This window comes from Paramisgurnus dabryanus, chromosome 6, assembly GCF_030506205.2.
Source record: "Paramisgurnus dabryanus chromosome 6, PD_genome_1.1, whole genome shotgun sequence".
In the NCBI taxonomy this organism is placed as follows: domain Eukaryota; kingdom Metazoa; phylum Chordata; class Actinopteri; order Cypriniformes; family Cobitidae; genus Paramisgurnus; species Paramisgurnus dabryanus.
The window spans coordinates 47,370,381-47,398,083 of record NC_133342.1 but is presented as its reverse complement, the minus strand read 5'-3'; the positions used below and the strand labels follow the sequence as shown (position 1 = coordinate 47,398,083).

Below are 27,703 nucleotides of genomic sequence, written 5' to 3'. Positions count from 1 at the left end.
TTAGAAAACGTAAATGAGCTTGAAATTGGGCGCAGCTGAACAGCTGCAGAATTTTAATCGATGCCCAATTAATGCCATTGACATATAAAAGAGCGCCTGTCGATGTTTAAATCGTTTTAGAGCAGCAAAAAATGGCTTATAATTCCAAAAACCTACAGCAATCGGACAAGGAAAAGCGCGTGCGCCTGCTCAGACCCTGACGTGGCGCTAGGCACTTTTCCACGTCAAAGACAGTTTAAATAAATATGGACTTTGCCGTGGATTCTGGGGACGCACACTTTACGAACAAATCTTTGCGTACGCGCGCTTTATAACTGAGGCTCCAGGTCTCTTGGATAAGCTTGTAATTAGGAAAAAAGTACAGCTGGGATTCCAAAGATGAGGACTCATGTTGAAACGACCTAATGTCTTGCCAAAGTTTTCCCAGAGCCATGCAGGCTTTTAACTAAAGGACACCTAGCAGAGGACGGTTTTGATCCATCGACCTCTGGATTAAGGGCCCAGCACGCTTCCGCTGCGCCACCCTGCTAACGGAGGGACCAGGCACGACTCCACCTACAGTCCCTAGCTGAGCAGGCCACACGGATGTAGAATGTTGGCATCATGCCAAGGATTCAGGTGTCTTGAATACACTTGTAATTAAGAAATGAGGTACAGCCGCCTTTCCAAGATGAGGACTCGTGCTGAAACGGCGTAATGTTTTGTCAGCGTTTTCTGAGAGCCAGAGCCATGCAGGCTTTTAATTAAAGGACTTCTAGCAGAGGATGGTTTCGATCCATCGACCTCTGGGTTATGGGCCCAGCACGCTTCCGCTGCGCCACTCTGCTCTGACGCAACCTGGCCACCACTCAACCTACAGTCCCTGGCATAGCAGGCCACTCTGATGTAGAATGTTGGCACCATGCCAAGGATTCGGCCGTCTTAAACTTGTAATTAAGAAAAAAGTACAGCTGCTTTTCTAATCACGGTGAAACGGCATAACGGCCTGCCAGCGGTTTCTCAGAGCCGCAAGCTTTTAAGAAAAGGGCTCTTAGCAGAGGATGGTTTCGATCCATCGACCTCTGGGTTATGGGCCCAGCACGCTTCCGCTGCGCCACTCTGCTGAAGCGCACCCCAGATGGGACTCGAACCCACAATCCCTGGCTTAGGAGGCCAGTGCCTTATCCATTAGGCCACTGGGGCATGCGGTCACAACCGTGGACCGTGTTCTGTTGGACCGTGTTCTGTTGGACCATCAACAAACACAGACATGCTACAATGGATTGCATTACATGTTGGGAGAACAGAGAACTGACATGACTTTGGACACAGTTCATCTGTTTTGGCCTGCACCCGACGTGTCAGAATGGCCGAGCGGTCTAAGGCGCCAGACTCAAGGATGTTCGACCTTCTCAGTTTGTGAGGTTTCTGGTCTCCCAATGGAGGCGTGGGTTCAAATCCCACTTCTGACAGAAGGTTTTTGGCGAGGCATTAAAACTATCATCGTTTCTTCTTCTGGATGCCTTGGTGCAAATCTCATTTACAACAAGTTTTCAATTAAGCGATGCCCTAAATGTAAGCACTGTCATCAATTGGAATATCGGAAAGGGACAATTTCAAACTTTCTCCTAGGAACAAATCTCATTTCCCACAACATGCTCTGAATAAATTTTTTCATTAACATCACTTGAGCAATGGGTGGATCTGAATGTGCCAATTTCAGACTCTCTCTACTAGAAATGTGGGGCCTCATTTACAAAATGCTGCGTAGAAAACGTCCTAAATTTGATCTTACGATCATTTCTCAAAAGCGCGCACGTGTGATTCATAAAACGAATGTACCCATAGAAAACACGAGTACGCCTCACTTTCAGGCGTGAAATTTAGAAAACGTAAATGAGCTTGAAATTGGGCGCAGCTGAACAGCTGCAGAATTTTAATCGATGCCCAATTAATGCCATTGACATATAAAAGAGCGCCTGTCGATGTTTAAATCGTTTTAGAGCAGCAAAAAATGGCTTATAATTCCAAAAACCTACAGCAATCGGACAAGGAAAAGCGCGTGCGCCTGCTCAGACCCTGACGTGGCGCTAGGCACTTTTCCACGTCAAAGACAGTTTAAATAAATATGGACTTTGCCGTGGATTCTGGGGACGCACACTTTACGAACAAATCTTTGCGTACGCGCGCTTTATAACTGAGGCTCCAGGTCTCTTGGATAAGCTTGTAATTAGGAAAAAAGTACAGCTGGGATTCCAAAGATGAGGACTCATGTTGAAACGACCTAATGTCTTGCCAACGTTTTCCCAGAGCCATGCAGGCTTTTAACTAAAGGACACCTAGCAGAGGATGGTTTCGATCCATCGACCTCTGGGTTATGGGCCCAGCACGCTTCCGCTGCGCCACTCTGCTGAAGCGCACCCCAGATGGGACTCGAACCCACAATCCCTGGCTTAGGAGGCCAGTGCCTTATCCATTAGGCCACTGGGGCATGCGGTCACAACCATGGACCGTGTTCTGTTGGACCGTGTTCTGTTGGACCATCAACAAACACAGACATGCTACAATGGATTGCATTACATGTTGGGAGAACAGAGAACTGACATGACTTTGGACACAGTTCATCTGTTTTGGCCTGCACCCGACGTGTCAGAATGGCCGAGCGGTCTAAGGCGCCAGACTCAAGGATGTTCGACCTTCTCAGTTTGTGAGGTTTCTGGTCTCCCAATGGAGGCGTGGGTTCAAATCCCACTTCTGACAGAAGGTTTTTGGCGAGGCATTAAAACTATCATCGTTTCTTCTTCTGGATGCCTTGGTGCAAATCTCATTTACAATAAGTTTTCAATTAAGCGATGCCCTAAATGTAAGCACTGTCTTTAATTGGAATATCGGAAAGGGACAATTTTAAACTTTCTCCTAGGAACAAATCTCATTTCCCACAACATGCTCTGAATACATTTTTTCATTAACATCACTTGAGCAATGGGTGGATCTGAATGTGCCAATTTCAGACTCTCTCTACTAGAAATGTGGGGCCTCATTTACAAAATGCTGCGTAGAAAACGTCCTAAATTTGATCTTACGATCATTTCTCAAAAGCGCGCACGTGTGATTCATAAAACGAATGTACCCATAGAAAACACGAGTACGCCTCACTTTCAGGCGTGAAATTTAGAAAACGTAAATGAGCTTGAAATTGGGCGCAGCTGAACAGCTGCAGAATTTTAATCGATGCCCAATTAATGCCATTGACATATAAAAGAGCGCCTGTCGATGTTTAAATCGTTTTAGAGCAGCAAAAAATGGCTTATAATTCCAAAAACCTACAGCAATCGGACAAGGAAAAGCGCGTGCGCCTGCTCAGACCCTGACGTGGCGCTAGGCACTTTTCCACGTCAAAGACAGTTTAAATAAATATGGACTTTGCCGTGGATTCTGGGGACGCACACTTTACGAACAAATCTTTGCGTACGCGCGCTTTATAACTGAGGCTCCAGGTCTCTTGGATAAGCTTGTAATTAGGAAAAAAGTACAGCTGGGATTCCAAAGATGAGGACTCATGTTGAAACGACCTAATGTCTTGCCAACGTTTTCCCAGAGCCATGCAGGCTTTTAACTAAAGGACACCTAGCAGAGGATGGTTTCGATCCATCGACCTCTGGGTTATGGGCCCAGCACGCTTCCGCTGCGCCACTCTGCTTACGGAGGGACAGGGCACGACTCCACCTACAGTCCCTAGCTGAGCAGGCCACACGGATGTAGAATGTTGGCATCATGCCAAGGATTCAGGTGTCTTGAATACACTTGTAATTAAGAAATGAGGTACAGCCGCCTTTCCAAGATGAGGACTCGTGGTGAAACGGCGTAATGTTTTGTCAGCATTTTCTGAGAGCCAGAGCCATGCAGGCTTTTAATTAAAGGCCTTCTAGCAGAGGATGGTTTCGATCCATCGACCTCTGGGTTATGGGCCCAGCACGCTTCCGCTGCGCCACTCTGCTCTGACGCAACCCGGCCACCACTCAACCTACAGTCCCTGGCATAGCAGGCCACTCTGATGTAGAATGTTGGCACCATGCCAAGGATTCGGCCGTCTTAAACTTGTAATTAAGAAAAAAGTACAGCTGCCTTTCTAATTACGGTGAAACGGCATAACGGCCTGCCAGCGGTTTCTCAGAGCCGCAAGCTTTTAAGAAAAGGGCTCTTAGCAGAGGATGGTTTCGATCCATCGACCTCTGGGTTATGGGCCCAGCACGCTTCCGCTGCGCCACTCTGCTTTGACGCAACCCGGCCACCACTCAACCTACAGTCCTTGGCATAGCAGGCCACTCTGATGTAGAATGTTGGCACCATGCCAAGGATTCGGCCGTCTTAAACTTGTAATTAAGAAAAAAGTACAGCTGCCTTTCTAATCACGGTGAAACGGCATAACGGCCTGCCAGCGGTTTCTCAGAGCCGCAAGCTTTTAAGAAAAGGGCTCTTAGCAGAGGATGGTTTCGATCCATCGACCTCTGGGTTATGGGCCCAGCACGCTTCCGCTGCGCCACTCTGCTGAAGCGCACCCCAGATGGGACTCGAACCCACAATCCCTGGCTTAGGAGGCCAGTGCCTTATCCATTAGGCCACTGGGGCATGCGGTCACAACCGTGGACCGTGTTCTGTTGGACCGTGTTCTGTTGGACCATCAACAAACACAGACATGCTACAATGGATTGCATTACATGTTGGGAGAACAGAGAACTGACATGACTTTGGACACAGTTCATCTGTTTTGGCCTGCACCCGACGTGTCAGAATGGTCGAGCGGTCTAAGGCACCAGACTCAAGGATGTTCGACCTTCTCAGTTTGTGAGGTTTCTGGTCTCCCAATGGAGGCGTGGGTTCAAATCCCACTTCTGACAGAAGGTTTTTGGCGAGGCATTAAAACTATCATCGTTTCTTCTTCTGGATGCCTTGGTGCAAATCTCATTCACAACAAGTTTTCAATTAAGCGATGCCCTAAATGTAAGCACTGTCATCAATTGGAATATCGGAAAGGGACAATTTCAAACTTTCTCCTAGGAACAAATCTCATTTCCCACAACATGCTCTGAATACATTTTTTCATTAACATCACTTGAGCAATGGGTGGATCTGAATGTGCCAATTTCAGACTCTCTCTACTAGAAATGTGGGGCCTCAGTTACAAAATGCTGCGTAGAAAATGTCCTAAATTTGATCTTACGAACATTTCTCAAAAGCGCGCACGTGTGATTCATAAAACGAATGTACCCATAGAAAACACGAGTACGCCTCACTTTCAGGCGTGAAATTTAGAAAACGTAAATGAGCTTGAAATTGGGCGCAGCTGAACAGCTGCAGAATTTTAATCGATGCCCAATTAATGCCATTGACATATAAAAGAGCGCCTGTCGATGTTTAAATCGTTTTAGAGCAGCAAAAAATGGCTTATAATTCCAAAAACCTACAGCAATCGGACAAGGAAAAGCGCGTGCGCCTGCTCAGACCCTGACGTGGCGCTAGGCACTTTTCCACGTCAAAGACAGTTTAAATAAATATGGACTTTGCCGTGGATTCTGGGGACGCACACTTTACGAACAAATCTTTGCGTACGCGCGCTTTATAACTGAGGCTCCAGGTCTCTTGGATAAGCTTGTAATTAGGAAAAAAGTACAGCTGGGATTCCAAAGATGAGGACTCATGTTGAAACGACCTAATGTCTTGCCAAAGTTTTCCCAGAGCCATGCAGGCTTTTAACTAAAGGACACCTAGCAGAGGATGGTTTCGATCCATCGACCTCTGGGTTATGGGCCCAGCACGCTTCCGCTGCGCCACTCTGCTTACGGAGGGACCGGGCACGACTCCACCTACAGTCCCTAGCTGAGCAGGCCACACGGATGTAGAATGTTGGCATCATGCCAAGGATTCAGGTGTCTTGAATACACTTGTAATTAAGAAATGAGGTACAGCCGCCTTTCCAAGATGAGGACTCGTGGTGAAACGGCGTAATGTTTTGTCAGCGTTTTCTGAGAGCCAGAGCCATGCAGGCTTTTAATTAAAGGCCTTCTAGCAGAGGATGGTTTCGATCCATCGACCTCTGGGTTATGGGCCCAGCACGCTTCCGCTGCGCCACTCTGCTCTGACGCAACCCGGCCACCACTCAACCTACAGTCCCTGGCATAGCAGGCCACTCTGATGTAGAATGTTGGCACCATGCCAAGGATTCGGCCGTCTTAAACTTGTAATTAAGAAAAAAGTACAGCTGCCTTTCTAATTACGGTGAAAAGGCATAACGGCCTGCCAGCGGTTTCTCAGAGCCGCAAGCTTTTAAGAAAAGGGCTCTTAGCAGAGGATGGTTTCGATCCATCGACCTCTGGGTTATGGGCCCAGCACGCTTCCGCTGCGCCACTCTGCTTTGACGCAACCCGGCCACCACTCAACCTACAGTCCTTGGCATAGCAGGCCACTCTGATGTAGAATGTTGGCACCATGCCAAGGATTCGGCCGTCTTAAACTTGTAATTAAGAAAAAAGTACAGCTGCCTTTCTAATCACGGTGAAACGGCATAACGGCCTGCCAGCGGTTTCTCAGAGCCGCAAGCTTTTAAGAAAAGGGCTCTTAGCAGAGGATGGTTTCGATCCATCGACCTCTGGGTTATGGGCCCAGCACGCTTCCGCTGCGCCACTCTGCTGAAGCGCACCCCAGATGGGACTCGAACCCACAATCCCTGGCTTAGGAGGCCAGTGCCTTATCCATTAGGCCACTGGGGCATGCGGTCACAACCGTGGACCGTGTTCTGTTGGACCGTGTTCTGTTGGACCATCAACAAACACAGACATGCTACAATGGATTGCATTACATGTTGGGAGAACAGAGAACTGACATGACTTTGGACACAGTTCATCTGTTTTGGCCTGCACCCGACGTGTCAGAATGGCCGAGCGGTCTAAGGCACCAGACTCAAGGATGTTCGACCTTCTCAGTTTGTGAGGTTTCTGGTCTCCCAATGGAGGCGTGGGTTCAAATCCCACTTCTGACAGAAGGTTTTTGGCGAGGCATTAAAACTATCATCGTTTCTTCTTCTGGATGCCTTGGTGCAAATCTCATTCACAACAAGTTTTCAATTAAGCGATGCCCTAAATGTAAGCACTGTCATCAATTGGAATATCGGAAAGGGACAATTTCAAACTTTCTCCTAGGAACAAATCTCATTTCCCACAACATGCTCTGAATACATTTTTTCATTAACATCACTTGAGCAATGGGTGGATCTGAATGTGCCAATTTCAGACTCTCTCTACTAGAAATGTGGGGCCTCAGTTACAAAATGCTGCGTAGAAAATGTCCTAAATTTGATCTTACGAACATTTCTCAAAAGCGCGCACGTGTGATTCATAAAACGAATGTACCCATAGAAAACACGAGTACGCCTCACTTTCAGGCGTGAAATTTAGAAAACGTAAATGAGCTTGAAATTGGGCGCAGCTGAACAGCTGCAGAATTTTAATCGATGCCCAATTAATGCCATTGACATATAAAAGAGCGCCTGTCAATGTTTAAATCGTTTTAGAGCAGCAAAAAATGGCTTATAATTCCAAAAACCTACAGCAATCGGACAAGGAAAAGCGCGTGCGCCTGCTCAGACCCTGACGTGGCGCTAGGCACTTTTCCACGTCAAAGACAGTTTAAATAAATATGGACTTTGCCGTGGATTCTGGGGACGCACACTTTACGAACAAATCTTTGCGTACGCGCGCTTTATAACTGAGGCTCCAGGTCTCTTGGATAAGCTTGTAATTAGGAAAAAAGTACAGCTGGGATTCCAAAGATGAGGACTCATGTTGAAAGGACCTAATGTCTTGCCAAAGTTTTCCCAGAGCCATGCAGGCTTTTAACTAAAGGACACCTAGCAGAGGACGGTTTTGATCCATCGACCTCTGGGTTAAGGGCCCAGCACGCTTCCGCTGCGCCACCCTGCTTACGGAGGGTCCAGGCACGACTCCACCTACAGTCCCTAGCTGAGCAGGCCACACGGATGTAGAATGTTGGCATCATGCCAAGGATTCAGGTGTCTTGAATACACTTGTAATTAAGAAATGAGGTACAGCCGCCTTTCCAAGATGAGGACTCGTGCTGAAACGGCTTAATGTTTTGTCAGCGTTTTCTGAGAGCCAGAGCCATGCAGGCTTTTAATTAAAGGACTTCTAGCAGAGGATGGTTTCGATCCATCGACCTCTGGGTTATGGGCCCAGCACGCTTCCGCTGCGCCACTCTGCTCTGACGCAACCTGGCCACCACTCAACCTACAGTCCCTGGCATAGCAGGCCACTCTGATGTAGAATGTTGGCACCATGCCAAGGATTCGGCCGTCTTAAACTTGTAATTAAGAAAAAAGTACAGCTGCCTTTCTAATCACGGTGAAACGGCATAACGGCCTGCCAGCGGTTTCTCAGAGCCGCAAGCTTTTAAGAAAAGGGCTCTTAGCAGAGGATGGTTTCGATCCATCGACCTCTGGGTTATGGGCCCAGCACGCTTCCGCTGCGCCACACTGCTGAAGCGCACCCCAGATGGGACTCGAACCCACAATCCCTGGCTTAGGAGGCCAGTGCCTTATCCATTAGGCCGCTGGGGCATGCGGTCACAACCGTGGACCGTGTTCTGTTGGACCGTGTTCTGTTGGACCATCAACAAACACAGACATGCTACAATGGATTGCATTACATGTTGGGAGAACAGAGAACTGACATGACTTTGGACACAGTTCATCTGTTTTGGCCTGCACCCGACGTGTCAGAATGGCCGAGCGGTCTAAGGCGCCAGACTCAAGGATGTTCGACCTTCTCAGTTTGTGAGGTTTCTGGTCTCCCAATGGAGGCGTGGGTTCAAATCCCACTTCTGACAGAAGGTTTTTGGCGAGGCATTAAAACTATCATCGTTTCTTCTTCTGGATGCCTTGGTGCAAATCTCATTTACAACAAGTTTTCAATTAAGCGATGCCCTAAATGTAAGCACTGTCATCAATTGGAATATCGGAAAGGGACAATTTCAAACTTTCTCCTAGGAACAAATCTCATTTCCCACAACATGCTCTGAATACATTTTTTCATTAACATCACTTGAGCAATGGGTGGATCTGAATGTGCCAATTTCAGACTCTCTCTACTAGAAATGTGGGGCCTCATTTACAAAATGCTGCGTAGAAAACGTCCTAAATTTGATCTTACAATCATTTCTCAAAAGCGCGCACGGTTGATTCATAAAACGAATGTACCCATAGAAAACACGAGTACGCCTCACTTTCAGGCGTGAAATTTAGAAAACGTAAATGAGCTTGAAATTGGGCGCAGCTGAACAGCTGCAGAATTTTAATCGATGCCCAATTAATGCCATTGACATATAAAAGAGCGCCTGTCGATGTTTAAATCGTTTTAGAGCAGCAAAAAATGGCTTATAATTCCAAAAACCTACAGCAATCGGACAAGGAAAAGCGCGTGCGCCTGCTCAGACCCTGACGTGGCGCTAGGCACTTTTCCACGTCAAAGACAGTTTAAATAAATATGGACTTTGCCGTGGATTCTGGGGACGCACACTTTACGAACAAATCTTTGCGTACGCGCGCTTTATAACTGAGGCTCCAGGTCTCTTGGATAAGCTTGTAATTAGGAAAAAAGTACAGCTGGGATTCCAAAGATGAGGACTCATGTTGAAACGACCTAATGTCTTGCCAAAGTTTTCCCAGAGCCATGCAGGCTTTTAACTAAAGGACACCTAGCAGAGGACGGTTTTGATCCATCGACCTCTGGATTAAGGGCCCAGCACGCTTCCGCTGCGCCACCCTGCTAACGGAGGGACCAGGCACGACTCCACCTACAGTCCCTAGCTGAGCAGGCCACACGGATGTAGAATGTTGGCATCATGCCAAGGATTCAGGTGTCTTGAATACACTTGTAATTAAGAAATGAGGTACAGCCGCCTTTCCAAGATGAGGACTCGTGCTGAAACGGCGTAATGTTTTGTCAGCGTTTTCTGAGAGCCAGAGCCATGCAGGCTTTTAATTAAAGGACTTCTAGCAGAGGATGGTTTCGATCCATCGACCTCTGGGTTATGGGCCCAGCACGCTTCCGCTGCGCCACTCTGCTCTGACGCAACCTGGCCACCACTCAACCTACAGTCCCTGGCATAGCAGGCCACTCTGATGTAGAATGTTGGCACCATGCCAAGGATTCGGCCGTCTTAAACTTGTAATTAAGAAAAAAGTACAGCTGCTTTTCTAATCACGGTGAAACGGCATAACGGCCTGCCAGCGGTTTCTCAGAGCCGCAAGCTTTTAAGAAAAGGGCTCTTAGCAGAGGATGGTTTCGATCCATCGACCTCTGGGTTATGGGCCCAGCACGCTTCCGCTGCGCCACTCTGCTGAAGCGCACCCCAGATGGGACTCGAACCCACAATCCCTGGCTTAGGAGGCCAGTGCCTTATCCATTAGGCCACTGGGGCATGCGGTCACAACCGTGGACCGTGTTCTGTTGGACCGTGTTCTGTTGGACCATCAACAAACACAGACATGCTACAATGGATTGCATTACATGTTGGGAGAACAGAGAACTGACATGACTTTGGACACAGTTCATCTGTTTTGGCCTGCACCCGACGTGTCAGAATGGCCGAGCGGTCTAAGGCGCCAGACTCAAGGATGTTCGACCTTCTCAGTTTGTGAGGTTTCTGGTCTCCCAATGGAGGCGTGGGTTCAAATCCCACTTCTGACAGAAGGTTTTTGGCGAGGCATTAAAACTATCATCGTTTCTTCTTCTGGATGCCTTGGTGCAAATCTCATTTACAACAAGTTTTCAATTAAGCGATGCCCTAAATGTAAGCACTGTCATCAATTGGAATATCGGAAAGGGACAATTTCAAACTTTCTCCTAGGAACAAATCTCATTTCCCACAACATGCTCTGAATAAATTTTTTCATTAACATCACTTGAGCAATGGGTGGATCTGAATGTGCCAATTTCAGACTCTCTCTACTAGAAATGTGGGGCCTCATTTACAAAATGCTGCGTAGAAAACGTCCTAAATTTGATCTTACGATCATTTCTCAAAAGCGCGCACGTGTGATTCATAAAACGAATGTACCCATAGAAAACACGAGTACGCCTCACTTTCAGGCGTGAAATTTAGAAAACGTAAATGAGCTTGAAATTGGGCGCAGCTGAACAGCTGCAGAATTTTAATCGATGCCCAATTAATGCCATTGACATATAAAAGAGCGCCTGTCGATGTTTAAATCGTTTTAGAGCAGCAAAAAATGGCTTATAATTCCAAAAACCTACAGCAATCGGACAAGGAAAAGCGCGTGCGCCTGCTCAGACCCTGACGTGGCGCTAGGCACTTTTCCACGTCAAAGACAGTTTAAATAAATATGGACTTTGCCGTGGATTCTGGGGACGCACACTTTACGAACAAATCTTTGCGTACGCGCGCTTTATAACTGAGGCTCCAGGTCTCTTGGATAAGCTTGTAATTAGGAAAAAAGTACAGCTGGGATTCCAAAGATGAGGACTCATGTTGAAACGACCTAATGTCTTGCCAAAGTTTTCCCAGAGCCATGCAGGCTTTTAACTAAAGGACACCTAGCAGAGGACGGTTTTGATCCATCGACCTCTGGATTAAGGGCCCAGCACGCTTCCGCTGCGCCACCCTGCTAACGGAGGGACCAGGCACGACTCCACCTACAGTCCCTAGCTGAGCAGGCCACACGGATGTAGAATGTTGGCATCATGCCAAGGATTCAGGTGTCTTGAATACACTTGTAATTAAGAAATGAGGTACAGCCGCCTTTCCAAGATGAGGACTCGTGCTGAAACGGCGTAATGTTTTGTCAGCGTTTTCTGAGAGCCAGAGCCATGCAGGCTTTTAATTAAAGGACTTCTAGCAGAGGATGGTTTCGATCCATCGACCTCTGGGTTATGGGCCCAGCACGCTTCCGCTGCGCCACTCTGCTCTGACGCAACCTGGCCACCACTCAACCTACAGTCCCTGGCATAGCAGGCCACTCTGATGTAGAATGTTGGCACCATGCCAAGGATTCGGCCGTCTTAAACTTGTAATTAAGAAAAAAGTACAGCTGCTTTTCTAATCACGGTGAAACGGCATAACGGCCTGCCAGCGGTTTCTCAGAGCCGCAAGCTTTTAAGAAAAGGGCTCTTAGCAGAGGATGGTTTCGATCCATCGACCTCTGGGTTATGGGCCCAGCACGCTTCCGCTGCGCCACTCTGCTGAAGCGCACCCCAGATGGGACTCGAACCCACAATCCCTGGCTTAGGAGGCCAGTGCCTTATCCATTAGGCCACTGGGGCATGCGGTCACAACCGTGGACCGTGTTCTGTTGGACCGTGTTCTGTTGGACCATCAACAAACACAGACATGCTACAATGGATTGCATTACATGTTGGGAGAACAGAGAACTGACATGACTTTGGACACAGTTCATCTGTTTTGGCCTGCACCCGACGTGTCAGAATGGCCGAGCGGTCTAAGGCGCCAGACTCAAGGATGTTCGACCTTCTCAGTTTGTGAGGTTTCTGGTCTCCCAATGGAGGCGTGGGTTCAAATCCCACTTCTGACAGAAGGTTTTTGGCGAGGCATTAAAACTATCATCGTTTCTTCTTCTGGATGCCTTGGTGCAAATCTCATTTACAACAAGTTTTCAATTAAGCGATGCCCTAAATGTAAGCACTGTCATCAATTGGAATATCGGAAAGGGACAATTTCAAACTTTCTCCTAGGAACAAATCTCATTTCCCACAACATGCTCTGAATAAATTTTTTCATTAACATCACTTGAGCAATGGGTGGATCTGAATGTGCCAATTTCAGACTCTCTCTACTAGAAATGTGGGGCCTCATTTACAAAATGCTGCGTAGAAAACGTCCTAAATTTGATCTTACGATCATTTCTCAAAAGCGCGCACGTGTGATTCATAAAACGAATGTACCCATAGAAAACACGAGTACGCCTCACTTTCAGGCGTGAAATTTAGAAAACGTAAATGAGCTTGAAATTGGGCGCAGCTGAACAGCTGCAGAATTTTAATCGATGCCCAATTAATGCCATTGACATATAAAAGAGCGCCTGTCGATGTTTAAATCGTTTTAGAGCAGCAAAAAATGGCTTATAATTCCAAAAACCTACAGCAATCGGACAAGGAAAAGCGCGTGCGCCTGCTCAGACCCTGACGTGGCGCTAGGCACTTTTCCACGTCAAAGACAGTTTAAATAAATATGGACTTTGCCGTGGATTCTGGGGACGCACACTTTACGAACAAATCTTTGCGTACGCGCGCTTTATAACTGAGGCTCCAGGTCTCTTGGATAAGCTTGTAATTAGGAAAAAAGTACAGCTGGGATTCCAAAGATGAGGACTCATGTTGAAACGACCTAATGTCTTGCCAACGTTTTCCCAGAGCCATGCAGGCTTTTAACTAAAGGACACCTAGCAGAGGATGGTTTCGATCCATCGACCTCTGGGTTATGGGCCCAGCACGCTTCCGCTGCGCCACTCTGCTGAAGCGCACCCCAGATGGGACTCGAACCCACAATCCCTGGCTTAGGAGGCCAGTGCCTTATCCATTAGGCCACTGGGGCATGCGGTCACAACCATGGACCGTGTTCTGTTGGACCGTGTTCTGTTGGACCATCAACAAACACAGACATGCTACAATGGATTGCATTACATGTTGGGAGAACAGAGAACTGACATGACTTTGGACACAGTTCATCTGTTTTGGCCTGCACCCGACGTGTCAGAATGGCCGAGCGGTCTAAGGCGCCAGACTCAAGGATGTTCGACCTTCTCAGTTTGTGAGGTTTCTGGTCTCCCAATGGAGGCGTGGGTTCAAATCCCACTTCTGACAGAAGGTTTTTGGCGAGGCATTAAAACTATCATCGTTTCTTCTTCTGGATGCCTTGGTGCAAATCTCATTTACAATAAGTTTTCAATTAAGCGATGCCCTAAATGTAAGCACTGTCATTAATTGGAATATCGGAAAGGGACAATTTTAAACTTTCTCCTAGGAACAAATCTCATTTCCCACAACATGCTCTGAATACATTTTTTCATTAACATCACTTGAGCAATGGGTGGATCTGAATGTGCCAATTTCAGACTCTCTCTACTAGAAATGTGGGGCCTCATTTACAAAATGCTGCGTAGAAAACGTCCTAAATTTGATCTTACGATCATTTCTCAAAAGCGCGCACGTGTGATTCATAAAACGAATGTACCCATAGAAAACACGAGTACACCTCACTTTCAGGCGTGAAATTTAGAAAACGTAAATGAGCTTGAAATTGGGCGCAGCTGAACAGCTGCAGAATTTTAATCGATGCCCAATTAATGCCATTGACATATAAAAGTGCGCCTGTCGATGTTTAAATCGTTTTAGAGCAGCAAAAAATGGCTTATAATTCCAAAAACCTACAGCAATCGGACAAGGAAAAGCGCGTGCGCCTGCTCAGACCCTGACGTGGCGCTAGGCACTTTTCCACGTCAAAGACAGTTTAAATAAATATGGACTTTGCCGTGGATTCTGGGGACGCACACTTTACGAACAAATCTTTGCGTACGCGCGCTTTATAACTGAGGCTCCAGGTCTCTTGGATAAGCTTGTAATTAGGAAAAAAGTACAGCTGGGATTCCAAAGATGAGGACTCATGTTGAAACGACCTAATGTCTTGCCAAAGTTTTCCCAGAGCCATGCAGGCTTTTAACTAAAGGACACCTAGCAGAGGACGGTTTTGATCCATCGACCTCTGGATTAAGGGCCCAGCAAGCTTCCGCTGCGCCACCCTGCTTACGGAGGGACCAGGCACGACTCCACCTACAGTCCATAGCTGAGCAGGCCACACGGATGTAGAATGTTGGCATCATGCCAAGGATTCAGGTGTCTTGAATACACTTGTAATTAAGAAATGAGGTACAGCCGCCTTTCCAAGATGAGGACTCGTGCTGAAACGGCGTAATGTTTTGTCAGCGTTTTCTGAGAGCCAGAGCCATGCAGGCTTTTAATTAAAGGACTTCTAGCAGAGGATGGTTTCGATCCATCGACCTCTGGGTTATGGGCCCAGCACGCTTCCGCTGCGCCACTCTGCTTTGACGCAACCCGGCCACCACTCAACCTACAGTCCCTGGCATAGCAGGCCACTCTGATGTAGAATGTTGGCACCATGCCAAGGATTCGGCCGTCTTAAACTTGTAATTAAGAAAAAAGTACAGCTGCCTTTCTAATCACGGTGAAACGGCATAACGGCCTGCCAGCGGTTTCTCAGAGCCGCAAGCTTTTAAGAAAAGGGCTCTTAGCAGAGGATGGTTTCGATCCATCGACCTCTGGGTTATGGGCTCAGCACGCTTCCGCTGCGCCACTCTGCTGAAGCGCACCCCAGATGGGACGCGAACCCACAATCCCTGGCTTAGGAGGCCAGTGCCTTATCCATTAGGCCACTGGGGCATGCGGTCACAACCGTGGACCGTGTTCTGTTGGACCGTGTTCTGTTGGACCATCAACAAACACAGACATGCTACAATGGATTGCATTACATGTTGGGAGAACAGAGAACTGACATGACTTTGGACACAGTTCATCTGTTTTGGCCTGCACCCGACGTGTCAGAATGGCCGAGCGGTCTAAGGCGCCAGACTCAAGGATGTTCGACCTTCTCAGTTTGTGAGGTTTCTGGTCTCCCAATGGAGGCGTGGGTTCAAATCCCACTTCTGACAGAAGGTTTTTGGCGAGGCATTAAAACTATCATCGTTTCTTCTTCTGGATGCCTTGGTGCAAATCTCATTTACAACAAGTTTTCAATTAAGCGATGCCCTAAATGTAAGCACTGTCATCAATTGGAATATCGGAAAGGGACAATTTCAAACTTTCTCCTAGGAACAAATCTCATTTCCCACAACATGCTCTGAATACATTTTTTCATTAACATCACTTGAGCAATGGGTGGATCTGAATGTGCCAATTTCAGACTCTCTCTACTAGAAATGTGGGGCCTCATTTACAAAATGCTGCGTAGAAAACGTCCTAAATTTGATCTTACGATCATTTCTCAAAAGCGCGCACGTGTGATTCATAAAACGAATGTACCCATAGAAAACACGAGTACGCCTCACTTTCAGGCGTGAAATTTAGAAAACGTAAATGAGCTTGAAATTGGGCGCAGCTGAACAGCTGCAGAATTTTAATCGATGCCCAATTAATGCCATTGACATATAAAAGAGCGCCTGTCGATGTTTAAATCGTTTTAGAGCAGCAAAAAATGGCTTATAATTCCAAAAACCTACAGCAATCGGACAAGGAAAAGCGCGTGCGCCTGCTCAGACCCTGACGTGGCGCTAGGCACTTTTCCACGTCAAAGACAGTTTAAATAAATATGGACTTTGCCGTGGATTCTGGGGACGCACACTTTACGAACAAATCTTTGCGTACGCGCGCTTTATAACTGAGGCTCCAGGTCTCTTGGATAAGCTTGTAATTAGGAAAAAAGTACAGCTGGGATTCCAAAGATGAGGACTCATGTTGAAACGACCTAATGTCTTGCCAACGTTTTCCCAGAGCCATGCAGGCTTTTAACTAAAGGACACCTAGCAGAGGATGGTTTCGATCCATCGACCTCTGGGTTATGGGCCCAGCACGCTTCCGCTGCGCCACTCTGCTGAAGCGCACCCCAGATGGGACTCGAACCCACAATCCCTGGCTTAGGAGGCCAGTGCCTTATCCATTAGGCCACTGGGGCATGCGGTCACAACCATGGACCGTGTTCTGTTGGACCGTGTTCTGTTGGACCATCAACAAACACAGACATGCTACAATGGATTGCATTACATGTTGGGAGAACAGAGAACTGACATGACTTTGGACACAGTTCATCTGTTTTGGCCTGCACCCGACATGTCAGAATGGCCGAGCGGTCTAAGGCGCCAGACTCAAGGATGTTCGACCTTCTCAGTTTGTGAGGTTTCTGGTCTCCCAATGGAGGCGTGGGTTCAAATCCCACTTCTGACAGAAGGTTTTTGGCGAGGCATTAAAACTATCATCGTTTCTTCTTCTGGATGCCTTGGTGCAAATCTCATTTACAATAAGTTTTCAATTAAGCGATGCCCTAAATGTAAGCACTGTCATTATTGGAATATCGGAAAGGGACAATTTTAAACTTTCTCCTAGGAACAAATCTCATTTCCCACAACATGCTCTGAATACATTTTTTCATTAACATCACTTGAGCAATGGGTGGATCTGAATGTGCCAATTTCAGACTCTCTCTACTAGAAATGTGGGGCCTCATTTACAAAATGCTGCGTAGAAAACGTCCTAAATTTGATCTTACGATCATTTCTCAAAAGCGCGCACGTGTGATTCATAAAACGAATGTACCCATAGAAAACACGAGTACACCTCACTTTCAGGCGTGAAATTTAGAAAACGTAAATGAGCTTGAAATTGGGCGCAGCTGAACAGCTGCAGAATTTAAATCGATGCCCAATTAATGCCATTGACATATAAAAGTGCGCCTGTCGATGTTTAAATCGTTTTAGAGCAGCAAAAAATGGCTTATAATTCCAAAAACCTACAGCAATCGGACAAGGAAAAGCGCGTGCGCCTGCTCAGACCCTGACGTGGCGCTAGGCACTTTTCCACGTCAAAGACAGTTTAAATAAATATGGACTTTGCCGTGGATTCTGGGGACGCACACTTTACGAACAAATCTTTGCGTACGCGCGCTTTATAACTGAGGCTCCAGGTCTCTTGGATAAGCTTGTAATTAGGAAAAAAGTACAGCTGGGATTCCAAAGATGAGGACTCATGTTGAAAGGACCAAATGTCTTGCCAAAGTTTTCCCAGAGCCATGCAGGCTTTTAACTAAAGGACACCTAGCAGAGGACGGTTTTGATCCATCGACCTCTAGGTTAAGGGCCCAGCACGCTTCCGCTGCGCCACCCTGCTTACGGAGGGACCAGGCACGACTCCACCTACAGTCCCTAGCTGAGCAGGCCACACGGATGTAGAATGTTGGCATCATGCCAAGGATTCAGGTGTCTTGAATACACTTGTAATTAAGAAATGAGGTACAGCCGCCTTTCCAAGATGAGGACTCGTGCTGAAACGGCGTAATGTTTTGTCAGCGTTTTCTGAGAGCCAGAGCCATGCAGGCTTTTAATTAAAGGACTTCTAGCAGAGGATGGTTTCGATCCATCGACCTCTGGGTTATGGGCCCAGCACGCTTCCGCTGCGCCACTCTGCTCTGACGCAACCTGGCCACCACTCAACCTACAGTCCCTGGCATAGCAGGCCACTCTGATGTAGAATGTTGGCACCATGCCAAGGATTCGGCCGTCTTAAACTTGTAATTAAGAAAAAAGTACAGCTGCCTTTCTAATCACGGTGAAACGGCATAACGGCCTGCCAGCGGTTTCTCAGAGCCGCAAGCTTTTAAGAAAAGGGCTCTTAGTAGAGGATGGTTTCGATCCATCGACCTCTGGGTTATGGGCCCAGCACGCTTCCGCTGCGCCACACTGCTGAAGCGCACCCCAGATGGGACTCGAACCCACAATCCCTGGCTTAGGAGGCCAGTGCCTTATCCATTAGGCCGCTGGGGCATGCGGTCACAACCGTGGACCGTGTTCTGTTGGACCGTGTTCTGTTGGACCATCAACAAACACAGACATGCTACAATGGATTGCATTACATGTTGGGAGAACAGAGAACTGACATGACTTTGGACACAGTTCATCTGTTTTGGCCTGCACCCGACGTGTCAGAATGGCCGAGCGGTCTAAGGCGCCAGACTCAAGGATGTTTGACCTTCTCAGTTTGTGAGGTTTCTGGTCTCCCAATGGAGGCGTGGGTTCAAATCCCACTTCTGACAGAAGGTTTTTGGCGAGGCATTAAAACTATCATCGTTTCTTCTTCTGGATGCCTTGGTGCAAATCTCATTTACAACAAGTTTTCAATTAAGCAATGCCCTAAATGTAAGCACTGTCATCAATTGGAATATCGGAAAGGGACAATTTCAAACTTTCTCCTAGGAACAAATCTCATTTCCCACAACATGCTCTGAATACATTTTTTCATTAACATCACTTGAGCAATGGGTGGATCTGAATGTGCCAATTTCAGACTCTCTCTACTAGAAATGTGGGGCCTCATTTACAAAATGCTGCGTAGAAAACGTCCTAAATTTGATCTTACAATCATTTCTCAAAAGCGCGCACGTGTGATTCATAAAACGAATGTACCCATAGAAAACACGAGTACGCCTCACTTTCAGGCGTGAAATTTAGAAAACGTAAATGAGCTTGAAATTGGGCGCAGCTGAACAGCTGCAGAATTTTAATCGATGCCCAATTAATGCCATTGACATATAAAAGAGCGCCTGTCGATGTTTAAATCGTTTTAGAGCAGCAAAAAATGGCTTATAATTCCAAAAACCTACCGCAATCGGACAAGGAAAAGCGCGTGCGCCTGCTCAGACCCTGACGTGGCGCTAGGCACTTTTCCACGTCAAAGACAGTTTAAATAAATATGGACTTTGCCGTGGATTCTGGGGACGCACACTTTACGAACAAATCTTTGCGTACGCGCGCTTTATAACTGAGGCTCCAGGTCTCTTGGATAAGCTTGTAATTAGGAAAAAAGTACAGCTGGGATTCCAAAGATGAGGACTCATGTTGAAACGACCTAATGTCTTGCCAAAGTTTTCCCAGAGCCATGCAGGCTTTTAACTAAAGGACACCTAGCAGAGGACGGTTTTGATCCATCGACCTCTGGATTAAGGGCCCAGCACGCTTCCGCTGCGCCACCCTGCTTACGGAGGGACCAGGCACGACTCCACCTACAGTCCCTAGCTGAGCAGGCCACACGGATGTAGAATGTTGGCATCATGCCAAGGATTCAGGTGTCTTGAATACACTTGTAATTAAGAAATGAGGTACAGCCGCCTTTCCAAGATGAGGACTCGTGCTGAAACGGCGTAATGTTTTGTCAGCGTTTTCTGAGAGCCAGAGCCATGCAGGCTTTTAATTAAAGGACTTCTAGCAGAGGATGGTTTCGATCCATCGACCTCTGGGTTATGGGCCCAGCACGCTTCCGCTGCGCCACTCTGCTCTGACGCAACCTGGCCACCACTCAACCTACAGTCCCTGGCATAGCAGGCCACTCTGATGTAGAATGTTGGCACCATGCCAAGGATTCGGCCGTCTTAAACTTGTAATTAAGAAAAAAGTACAGCTGCCTTTCTAATCACGGTGAAACGGCATAACGGCCTGCCAGCGGTTTCTCAGAGCCGCAAGCTTTTAAGAAAAGGGCTCTTAGCAGAGGATGGTTTCGATCCATCGACCTCTGGGTTATGGGCCCAGCACGCTTCCGCTGCGCCACTCTGCTGAAGCGCACCCCAGATGGGACTCGAACCCACAATCCCTGGCTTAGGAGGCCAGTGCCTTATCCATTAGGCCACTGGGGCATGCGGTCACAACCGTGGACCGTGTTCTGTTGGACCGTGTTCTGTTGGACCATCAACAAACACAGACATGCTACAATGGATTGCATTACATGTTGGGAGAACAGAGAACTGACATGACTTTGGACACAGTTCATCTGTTTTGGCCTGCACCCGACGTGTCAGAATGGCCGAGCGGTCTAAGGCGCCAGACTCAAGGATGTTCGACCTTCTCAGTTTGTGAGGTTTCTGGTCTCCCAATGGAGGCGTGGGTTCAAATCCCACTTCTGACAGAAGGTTTTTGGCGAGGCATTAAAACTATCATCGTTTCTTCTTCTGGATGCCTTGGTGCAAATCTCATTTACAACAAGTTTTCAATTAAGCGATGCCCTAAATGTAAGCACTGTCATCAATTGGAATATCGGAAAGGGACAATTTCAAACTTTCTCCTAGGAACAAATCTCATTTCCCACAACATGCTCTGAATACATTTTTTCATTAACATCACTTGAGCAATGGGTGGATCTGAATGTGCCAATTTCAGACTCTCTCTACTAGAAATGTGGGGCCTCATTTAGAAATGCTGCGTAGAAAACGTCCTAAATTTGATCTTACGATCATTTCTCAAAAGCGCGCACGTGTGATTCATAAAACGAATGTACCCATAGAAAACACGAGTACGCCTCACTTTCAGGCGTGAAATTTAGAAAACGTAAATGAGCTTGAAATTGGGCGCAGCTGAACAGCTGCAGAATTTTAATCGATGCCCAATTAATGCCATTGACATATAAAAGAGCGCCTGTCGATGTTTAAATCGTTTTAGAGCAGCAAAAAATGGCTTATAATTCCAAAAACCTACAGCAATCGGACAAGGAAAAGTGCGTGCGCCTGCTCAGACCCTGACGTGGCGCTAGGCACTTTTCCACGTCAAAGACAGTTTAAATAAATATGGACTTTGCCGTGGATTCTGGGGACGCACACTTTACGAACAAATCTTTGCGTACGCGCGCTTTATAACTGAGGCTCCAGGTCTCTTGGATAAGCTTGTAATTAGGAAAAAAGTACAGCTGGGATTCCAAAGATGAGGACTCATGTTGAAACGACCTAATGTCTTGCCAAAGTTTTCCCAGAGCCATGCAGGCTTTTAACTAAAGGACACCTAGCAGAGGATGGTTTCGATCCATCGACCTCTGGGTTATGGGCCCAGCACGCTTCCGCTGCGCCACTCTGCTTACGGAGGGACCGGGCACGACTCCACCTACAGTCCCTAGCTGAGCAGGCCACACGGATGTAGAATGTTGGCATCATGCCAAGGATTCAGGTGTCTTGAATACACTTGTAATTAAGAAATGAGGTACAGCCGCCTTTCCAAGACGAGGACTCGTGGTGAAACGGCGTAATGTTTTGTCAGCGTTTTCTGAGAGCCAGAGCCATGCAGGCTTTTAATTAAAGGCCTTCTAGCAGAGGATGGTTTCGATCCATCGACCTCTGGGTTATGGGCCCAGCACGCTTCCGCTGCGCCACTCTGCTCTGACGCAACCCGGCCACCACTCAACCTACAGTCCCTGGCATAGCAGGCCACTCTGATGTAGAATGTTGGCACCATGCCAAGGATTCGGCCGTCTTAAACTTGTAATTAAGAAAAAAGTACAGCTGCCTTTCTAATTACGGTGAAACGGCATAACGGCCTGCCAGCGGTTTCTCAGAGCCGCAAGCTTTTAAGAAAAGGGCTCTTAGCAGAGGATGGTTTCGATCCATCGACCTCTGGGTTATGGGCCCAGCACGCTTCCGCTGCGCCACTCTGCTTTGACGCAACCCGGCCACCACTCAACCTACAGTCCTTGGCATAGCAGGCCACTCTGATGTAGAATGTTGGCACCATGCCAAGGATTCGGCCGTCTTAAACTTGTAATTAAGAAAAAAGTACAGCTGCCTTTCTAATCACGGTGAAACGGCATAACGGCCTGCCAGCGGTTTCTCAGAGCCGCAAGCTTTTAAGAAAAGGGCTCTTAGCAGAGGATGGTTTCGATCCATCGACCTCTGGGTTATGGGCCCAGCACGCTTCCGCTGCGCCACTCAGTTCAGTTCAGTTCAGTTCAACTTTATTTCATTTCCCGAAGGCAATTTTGTTGCAGCATACAAGTATATCACACAGAACATAAAAAACAACACAAAAACATTCACCCAATTTACAAAGGAATTTTAAAATACATTATCTCATATTTAAAAGTTTCACAGCTGATGGGTCAAATGAATGTTTAAAACGGTTTGTTTTGCTGATAATGATCCTGTACCTAATACCTGAGGGGAGAAGGTCAAACTCCTTATAGATAGGGTGGGAATCATCCAATAAAATACTCTAAGCTTTCCCTAAAACCTCTCTGCCATATAACTGGGCCATAGACATCTGCTTCCTCCCTGTTATTTTACTTCCCTGGTTTACAATTCTCTCTAAACTTCTCTTATTTTTCACATTTAGAGAATTAAACCAACACATCAGTGAAAAAGACAGCAACGACTCAACATAGGATCTGTAAAACATACTCATCAATGTTTTGTCCACATGAAATGACCGTAATTTCCGTAAGCAATACAATCTTTGCTGCCCCTTCTTACACAGAACCTCAGTGTTTGGAGAAAATGACAATTTGTTGTCCAAAATAGTACCCAAGTATTTATACTGTTCCACACTCTCAATATTCATTCCATTTATATTAGTTTGTTGGAGTTGAGTTAGTTTCCTCTTAGTACTAAAATCAATAGTCATTTCCTTGGTTTTAAGAGTGTTTAGTTTTAAGAAAGCATTTTGGCACCAGTTCACAAAATCATCAACCACAGGGCCCTGCATTATGTCCTCCTCACTCAATAGACTTACAATTACAGAGTCATCAGCAAATTTTAAAATATGTCTGTTTTTAAAACTGCTCCTACAATCATTTGTATATAAAATAAACAGTAGAGGGGATAAGACACACCCCTGAGGTGACCCAGTAGATGACACCAGCCATTCAGAAAACCACTCTGCTGAAGCGCACCCCAGATGGGACTCGAACCCACAATCCCTGGCTTAGGAGGCCAGTGCCTTATCCATTAGGCCACTGGGGCATGCGGTCACAACCGTGGACCGTGTTCTGTTGGACCGTGTTCTGTTGGACCATCAACAAACACAGACATGCTACAATGGATTGCATTACATGTTGGGAGAACAGAGAACTGACATGACTTTGGACACAGTTCATCTGTTTTGGCCTGCACCCAACGTGTCAGAATGGCCGAGCGGTCTAAGGCACCAGACTCAAGGATGTTCGACCTTCTCAGTTTGTGAGGTTTCTGGTCTCCCAATGGAGGCGTGGGTTCAAATCCCACTTCTGACAGAAGGTTTTTGGCGAGGCATTAAAACTATCATCGTTTCTTCTTCTGGATGCCTTGGTGCAAATCTCATTTACAACAAGTTTTCAATTAAGCGATGCCCTAAATGTAAGCACTGTCATCAATTGGAATATCGGAAAGGGACAATTTCAAACTTTCTCCTAGGAACAAATCTCATTTCCCACAACATGCTCTGAATACATTTTTTCATTAACATCACTTGAGCAATGGGTGGATCTGAATGTGCCAATTTCAGACTCTCTCTACTAGAAATGTGGGGCCTCATTTACAAAATGCTGCGTAGAAAACGTCCTAAATTTGATCTTACGAACATTTCTCAAAAGCGCGCACGTGTGATTCATAAAACGAATGTACCCATAGAAAACACGAGTACGCCTCACTTTCAGGCGTGAAATTTAGAAAACGTAAATGAGCTTGAAATTGGGCGCAGGTGAACAGCTGCAGAATTTTAATCGATGCCCATTTAATGCCATTGACATATAAAAGAGCGCCTGTCAATGTTTAAATCGTTTTAGAGCAGCAAAAAATGGCTTATAATTCCAAAAACCTACAGCAATCGGACAAGGAAAAGCGCGTGCGCCTGCTCAGACCCTGACGTGGCGCTAGGCACTTTTCCACGTCAAAGACAGTTTAAATAAATATGGACTTTGCCGTGGATTCTGGGGACGCACACTTTACGAACAAATCTTTGCGTACGCGCGCTTTATAACTGAGGCTCCAGGTCTCTTGGATAAGCTTGTAATTAGGAAAAAAGTACAGCTGGGATTCCAAAGATGAGGACTCATGTTGAAAGGACCTAATGTCTTGCCAAAGTTTTCCCAGAGCCATGCAGGCTTTTAACTAAAGGACACCTAGCAGAGGACGGTTTTGATCCATCGACCTCTTGGTTAAGGGCCCAGCACGCTTCCGCTGCGCCACCCTGCTTACGGAGGGACCAGGCACGACTCCACCTACAGTCCCTAGCTGAGCAGGCCACACGGATGTAGAATGTTGGCATCATGCCAAGGATTCAGGTGTCTTGAATACACTTGTAACTAAGAAATGAGGTACAGCCGCCTTTCCAAGATGAGGACTCGTGCTGAAACGGCGTAATGTTTTGTCAGCGTTTTCTGAGAGCCAGAGCCATGCAGGCTTTTAATTAAAGGACTTCTAGCAGAGGATGGTTTCGATCCATCGACCTCTGGGTTATGGGCCCAGCACGCTTCCGCTGCGCCACTCTGCTCTGACGCAACCTGGCCACCACTCAACCTACAGTCCCTGGCATAGCAGGCCACTCTGATGTAGAATGTTGGCACCATGCCAAGGATTCGGCCGTCTTAAACTTGTAATTAAGAAAAAAGTACAGCTGCCTTTCTAATTACGGTGAAACGGCATAACGGCCTGCCAGCGGTTTCTCAGAGCCGCAAGCTTTTAAGAAAAGGGCTCTTAGCAGAGGATGGTTTCGATCCATCGACCTCTGGGTTATGGGCCCAGCACGCTTCCGCTGCGCCACTCTGCTTTGACGCAACCTGGCCACCACTCAACCTACAGTCCCTGGCATAGCAGGCCACTCTGATGTAGAATGTTGGCACCATGCCAAGGATTCGGCCGTCTTAAACTTGTAATTAAGAAAAAAGTACAGCTGCCTTTCTAATCACGGTGAAACGGCATAACGGCCTGCCAGCGGTTTCTCAGAGCCGCAAGCTTTTAAGAAAAGGGCTCTTAGCAGAGGATGGTTTCGATCCATCGACCTCTGGGTTATGGGCCCAGCACGCTTCCGCTGCGCCACTCTGCTGAAGCGCACCCCAGATGGGACTCGAACCCACAATCCCTGGCTTAGGAGGCCAGTGCCTTATCCATTAGGCCACTGGGGCATGCGGTCACAACCGTGGACCGTGTTCTGTTGGACCGTGTTCTGTTGGACCATTAACAAACACAGACATGCTACAATGGATTGCATTACATGTTGGGAGAACAGAGAACTGACATGACTTTGGACACAGTTCATCTGTTTTGGCCTGCACCCGACGTGTCAGAATGGCCGAGCAGTCTAAGGCGCCAGACTCAAGGATGTTCGACCTTCTCAGTTTGTGAGGTTTCTGGTCTCCCAATGGAGGCGTGGGTTCAAATCCCACTTCTGACAGAAGGTTTTTGGCGAGGCATTAAAACTATCATCGTTTCTTCTTCTGGATGCCTTGGTGCAAATCTCATTTACAACAAGTTTTCAATTAAGCGATGCCCTAAATGTAAGCACTGTCATCAATTGGAATATCGGAAAGGGACAATTTCAAACTTTCTCCTAGGAACAAATCTCATTTCCCACAACATGCTCTGAATAAATTTTTTCATTAACATCACTTGAGCAATGGGTGGATCTGAATGTGCCAATTTCAGACTCTCTCTACTAGAAATGTGGGGCCTCATTTACAAAATGCTGCGTAGAAAACGTCCTAAATTTGATCTTACGATCATTTCTCAAAAGCGCGCACGTGTGATTCATAAAACGAATGTACCCATAGAAAACACGAGTACGCCTCACTTTCAGGCGTGAAATTTAGAAAACGTAAATGAGCTTGAAATTGGGCGCAGCTGAACAGCTGCAGAATTTTAATCGATGCCCAATTAATGCCATTGACATATAAAAGAGCGCCTGTCGATGTTTAAATCGTTTTAGAGCAGCAAAAAATGGCTTATAATTCCAAAAACCTACAGCAATCGGACAAGGAAAAGCGCGTGCGCCTGCTCAGACCCTGACGTGGCGCTAGGCACTTTTCCACGTCAAAGACAGTTTAAATAAATATGGACTTTGCCGTGGATTCTGGGGACGCACACTTTACGAACAAATCTTTGCGTACGCGCGCTTTATAACTGAGGCTCCAGGTCTCTTGGATAAGCTTGTAATTAGGAAAAAAGTACAGCTGGGATTCCAAAGATGAGGACTCATGTTGAAACGACCTAATGTCTTGCCAACGTTTTCCCAGAGCCATGCAGGCTTTCAACTAAAGGACACCTAGCAGAGGATGGTTTCGATCCATCGACCTCTGGGTTATGGGCCCAGCACGCTTCCGCTGCGCCACTCTGCTGAAGCGCACCCCAGATGGGACTCGAACCCACAATCCCTGGCTTAGGAGGCCAGTGCCTTATCCATTAGGCCACTGGGGCATGCGGTCACAACCATGGACCGTGTTCTGTTGGACCGTGTTCTGTTGGACCATCAACAAACACAGACATGCTACAATGGATTGCATTACATGTTGGGAGAACAGAGAACTGACATGACTTTGGACACAGTTCATCTGTTTTGGCCTGCACCCGACGTGTCAGAATGGCCGAGCGGTCTAAGGCGCCAGACTCAAGGATGTTCGACCTTCTCAGTTTGTGAGGTTTCTGGTCTCCCAATGGAGGCGTGGGTTCAAATCCCACTTCTGACAGAAGGTTTTTGGCGAGGCATTAAAACTATCATCGTTTCTTCTTCTGGATGCCTTGGTGCAAATCTCATTTACAACAAGTTTTCAATTAAGCGATGCCCTAAATGTAAGCACTGTCATTAATTGGAATATCGGAAAGGGACAATTTTAAACTTTCTCCTAGGAACAAATCTCATTTCCCACAACATGCTCTGAATACATTTTTTCATTAACATCACTTGAGCAATGGGTGGATCTGAATGTGCCAATTTCAGACTCTGTCTACTAGAAATGTGGGGCCTCATTTACAAAATGCTGCGTAGAAAACGTCCTAAATTTGATATTACGATCATTTCTCAAAAGCGCGCACGTGTGATTCATAAAACGAATGTACCCATAGAAAACACGAGTACGCCTCACTTTCAGGCGTGAAATTTAGAAAACGTAAATGAGCTTGA

General features: G+C 46.8%; 30 non-coding genes across 30 annotated transcripts; 15 read left to right on the top strand and 15 right to left on the bottom strand.

The window, feature by feature from the left end:
- Window positions 1-1,109: 1,109 nt before the first annotated feature.
- trnar-ccu (transfer RNA arginine (anticodon CCU)) lies at window positions 1,110-1,182 on the bottom strand. Its single transcript has one exon. It is a non-coding gene; the product is annotated as a tRNA-Arg (tRNA).
- Window positions 1,183-1,339: 157 nt separating this feature from the next.
- Window positions 1,340-1,451, top strand: trnal-caa (transfer RNA leucine (anticodon CAA)). The gene is made up of 2 exons: window positions 1,340-1,377; window positions 1,406-1,451. It is a non-coding gene; the product is annotated as a tRNA-Leu (tRNA).
- A 946-nt stretch (window positions 1,452-2,397) lies between these two features.
- trnar-ccu (transfer RNA arginine (anticodon CCU)) lies at window positions 2,398-2,470 on the bottom strand. Its single transcript has one exon. It is a non-coding gene; the product is annotated as a tRNA-Arg (tRNA).
- Window positions 2,471-2,627: 157 nt separating this feature from the next.
- On the top strand, window positions 2,628-2,739 carry trnal-caa (transfer RNA leucine (anticodon CAA)). The gene is made up of 2 exons: window positions 2,628-2,665; window positions 2,694-2,739. It is a non-coding gene; the product is annotated as a tRNA-Leu (tRNA).
- Window positions 2,740-4,535: 1,796 nt separating this feature from the next.
- Window positions 4,536-4,608, bottom strand: trnar-ccu (transfer RNA arginine (anticodon CCU)). The gene has a single exon. It is a non-coding gene; the product is annotated as a tRNA-Arg (tRNA).
- Window positions 4,609-4,765: 157 nt separating this feature from the next.
- trnal-caa (transfer RNA leucine (anticodon CAA)) lies at window positions 4,766-4,877 on the top strand. Its single transcript has 2 exons — window positions 4,766-4,803; window positions 4,832-4,877. It is a non-coding gene; the product is annotated as a tRNA-Leu (tRNA).
- A 1,796-nt stretch (window positions 4,878-6,673) lies between these two features.
- On the bottom strand, window positions 6,674-6,746 carry trnar-ccu (transfer RNA arginine (anticodon CCU)). The gene has a single exon. It is a non-coding gene; the product is annotated as a tRNA-Arg (tRNA).
- A 157-nt stretch (window positions 6,747-6,903) lies between these two features.
- Window positions 6,904-7,015, top strand: trnal-caa (transfer RNA leucine (anticodon CAA)). The gene is made up of 2 exons: window positions 6,904-6,941; window positions 6,970-7,015. It is a non-coding gene; the product is annotated as a tRNA-Leu (tRNA).
- A 1,520-nt stretch (window positions 7,016-8,535) lies between these two features.
- Window positions 8,536-8,608, bottom strand: trnar-ccu (transfer RNA arginine (anticodon CCU)). Its single transcript has one exon. It is a non-coding gene; the product is annotated as a tRNA-Arg (tRNA).
- A 157-nt stretch (window positions 8,609-8,765) lies between these two features.
- trnal-caa (transfer RNA leucine (anticodon CAA)) lies at window positions 8,766-8,877 on the top strand. The gene is made up of 2 exons: window positions 8,766-8,803; window positions 8,832-8,877. It is a non-coding gene; the product is annotated as a tRNA-Leu (tRNA).
- Window positions 8,878-10,397: 1,520 nt separating this feature from the next.
- On the bottom strand, window positions 10,398-10,470 carry trnar-ccu (transfer RNA arginine (anticodon CCU)). Its single transcript has one exon. It is a non-coding gene; the product is annotated as a tRNA-Arg (tRNA).
- Window positions 10,471-10,627: 157 nt separating this feature from the next.
- On the top strand, window positions 10,628-10,739 carry trnal-caa (transfer RNA leucine (anticodon CAA)). Its single transcript has 2 exons — window positions 10,628-10,665; window positions 10,694-10,739. It is a non-coding gene; the product is annotated as a tRNA-Leu (tRNA).
- A 1,520-nt stretch (window positions 10,740-12,259) lies between these two features.
- trnar-ccu (transfer RNA arginine (anticodon CCU)) lies at window positions 12,260-12,332 on the bottom strand. The gene has a single exon. It is a non-coding gene; the product is annotated as a tRNA-Arg (tRNA).
- Window positions 12,333-12,489: 157 nt separating this feature from the next.
- On the top strand, window positions 12,490-12,601 carry trnal-caa (transfer RNA leucine (anticodon CAA)). Its single transcript has 2 exons — window positions 12,490-12,527; window positions 12,556-12,601. It is a non-coding gene; the product is annotated as a tRNA-Leu (tRNA).
- A 946-nt stretch (window positions 12,602-13,547) lies between these two features.
- On the bottom strand, window positions 13,548-13,620 carry trnar-ccu (transfer RNA arginine (anticodon CCU)). Its single transcript has one exon. It is a non-coding gene; the product is annotated as a tRNA-Arg (tRNA).
- Window positions 13,621-13,777: 157 nt separating this feature from the next.
- trnal-caa (transfer RNA leucine (anticodon CAA)) lies at window positions 13,778-13,889 on the top strand. Its single transcript has 2 exons — window positions 13,778-13,815; window positions 13,844-13,889. It is a non-coding gene; the product is annotated as a tRNA-Leu (tRNA).
- Window positions 13,890-15,409: 1,520 nt separating this feature from the next.
- Window positions 15,410-15,482, bottom strand: trnar-ccu (transfer RNA arginine (anticodon CCU)). The gene has a single exon. It is a non-coding gene; the product is annotated as a tRNA-Arg (tRNA).
- A 157-nt stretch (window positions 15,483-15,639) lies between these two features.
- On the top strand, window positions 15,640-15,751 carry trnal-caa (transfer RNA leucine (anticodon CAA)). Its single transcript has 2 exons — window positions 15,640-15,677; window positions 15,706-15,751. It is a non-coding gene; the product is annotated as a tRNA-Leu (tRNA).
- Window positions 15,752-16,697: 946 nt separating this feature from the next.
- trnar-ccu (transfer RNA arginine (anticodon CCU)) lies at window positions 16,698-16,770 on the bottom strand. Its single transcript has one exon. It is a non-coding gene; the product is annotated as a tRNA-Arg (tRNA).
- A 157-nt stretch (window positions 16,771-16,927) lies between these two features.
- On the top strand, window positions 16,928-17,039 carry trnal-caa (transfer RNA leucine (anticodon CAA)). The gene is made up of 2 exons: window positions 16,928-16,965; window positions 16,994-17,039. It is a non-coding gene; the product is annotated as a tRNA-Leu (tRNA).
- A 1,519-nt stretch (window positions 17,040-18,558) lies between these two features.
- On the bottom strand, window positions 18,559-18,631 carry trnar-ccu (transfer RNA arginine (anticodon CCU)). The gene has a single exon. It is a non-coding gene; the product is annotated as a tRNA-Arg (tRNA).
- Window positions 18,632-18,788: 157 nt separating this feature from the next.
- Window positions 18,789-18,900, top strand: trnal-caa (transfer RNA leucine (anticodon CAA)). The gene is made up of 2 exons: window positions 18,789-18,826; window positions 18,855-18,900. It is a non-coding gene; the product is annotated as a tRNA-Leu (tRNA).
- Window positions 18,901-20,420: 1,520 nt separating this feature from the next.
- On the bottom strand, window positions 20,421-20,493 carry trnar-ccu (transfer RNA arginine (anticodon CCU)). The gene has a single exon. It is a non-coding gene; the product is annotated as a tRNA-Arg (tRNA).
- A 157-nt stretch (window positions 20,494-20,650) lies between these two features.
- Window positions 20,651-20,762, top strand: trnal-caa (transfer RNA leucine (anticodon CAA)). The gene is made up of 2 exons: window positions 20,651-20,688; window positions 20,717-20,762. It is a non-coding gene; the product is annotated as a tRNA-Leu (tRNA).
- Window positions 20,763-23,501: 2,739 nt separating this feature from the next.
- On the bottom strand, window positions 23,502-23,574 carry trnar-ccu (transfer RNA arginine (anticodon CCU)). The gene has a single exon. It is a non-coding gene; the product is annotated as a tRNA-Arg (tRNA).
- A 157-nt stretch (window positions 23,575-23,731) lies between these two features.
- trnal-caa (transfer RNA leucine (anticodon CAA)) lies at window positions 23,732-23,843 on the top strand. The gene is made up of 2 exons: window positions 23,732-23,769; window positions 23,798-23,843. It is a non-coding gene; the product is annotated as a tRNA-Leu (tRNA).
- Window positions 23,844-25,639: 1,796 nt separating this feature from the next.
- Window positions 25,640-25,712, bottom strand: trnar-ccu (transfer RNA arginine (anticodon CCU)). The gene has a single exon. It is a non-coding gene; the product is annotated as a tRNA-Arg (tRNA).
- Window positions 25,713-25,869: 157 nt separating this feature from the next.
- trnal-caa (transfer RNA leucine (anticodon CAA)) lies at window positions 25,870-25,981 on the top strand. Its single transcript has 2 exons — window positions 25,870-25,907; window positions 25,936-25,981. It is a non-coding gene; the product is annotated as a tRNA-Leu (tRNA).
- Window positions 25,982-26,927: 946 nt separating this feature from the next.
- On the bottom strand, window positions 26,928-27,000 carry trnar-ccu (transfer RNA arginine (anticodon CCU)). The gene has a single exon. It is a non-coding gene; the product is annotated as a tRNA-Arg (tRNA).
- Window positions 27,001-27,157: 157 nt separating this feature from the next.
- trnal-caa (transfer RNA leucine (anticodon CAA)) lies at window positions 27,158-27,269 on the top strand. The gene is made up of 2 exons: window positions 27,158-27,195; window positions 27,224-27,269. It is a non-coding gene; the product is annotated as a tRNA-Leu (tRNA).
- Window positions 27,270-27,703: the final 434 nt, after the last annotated feature.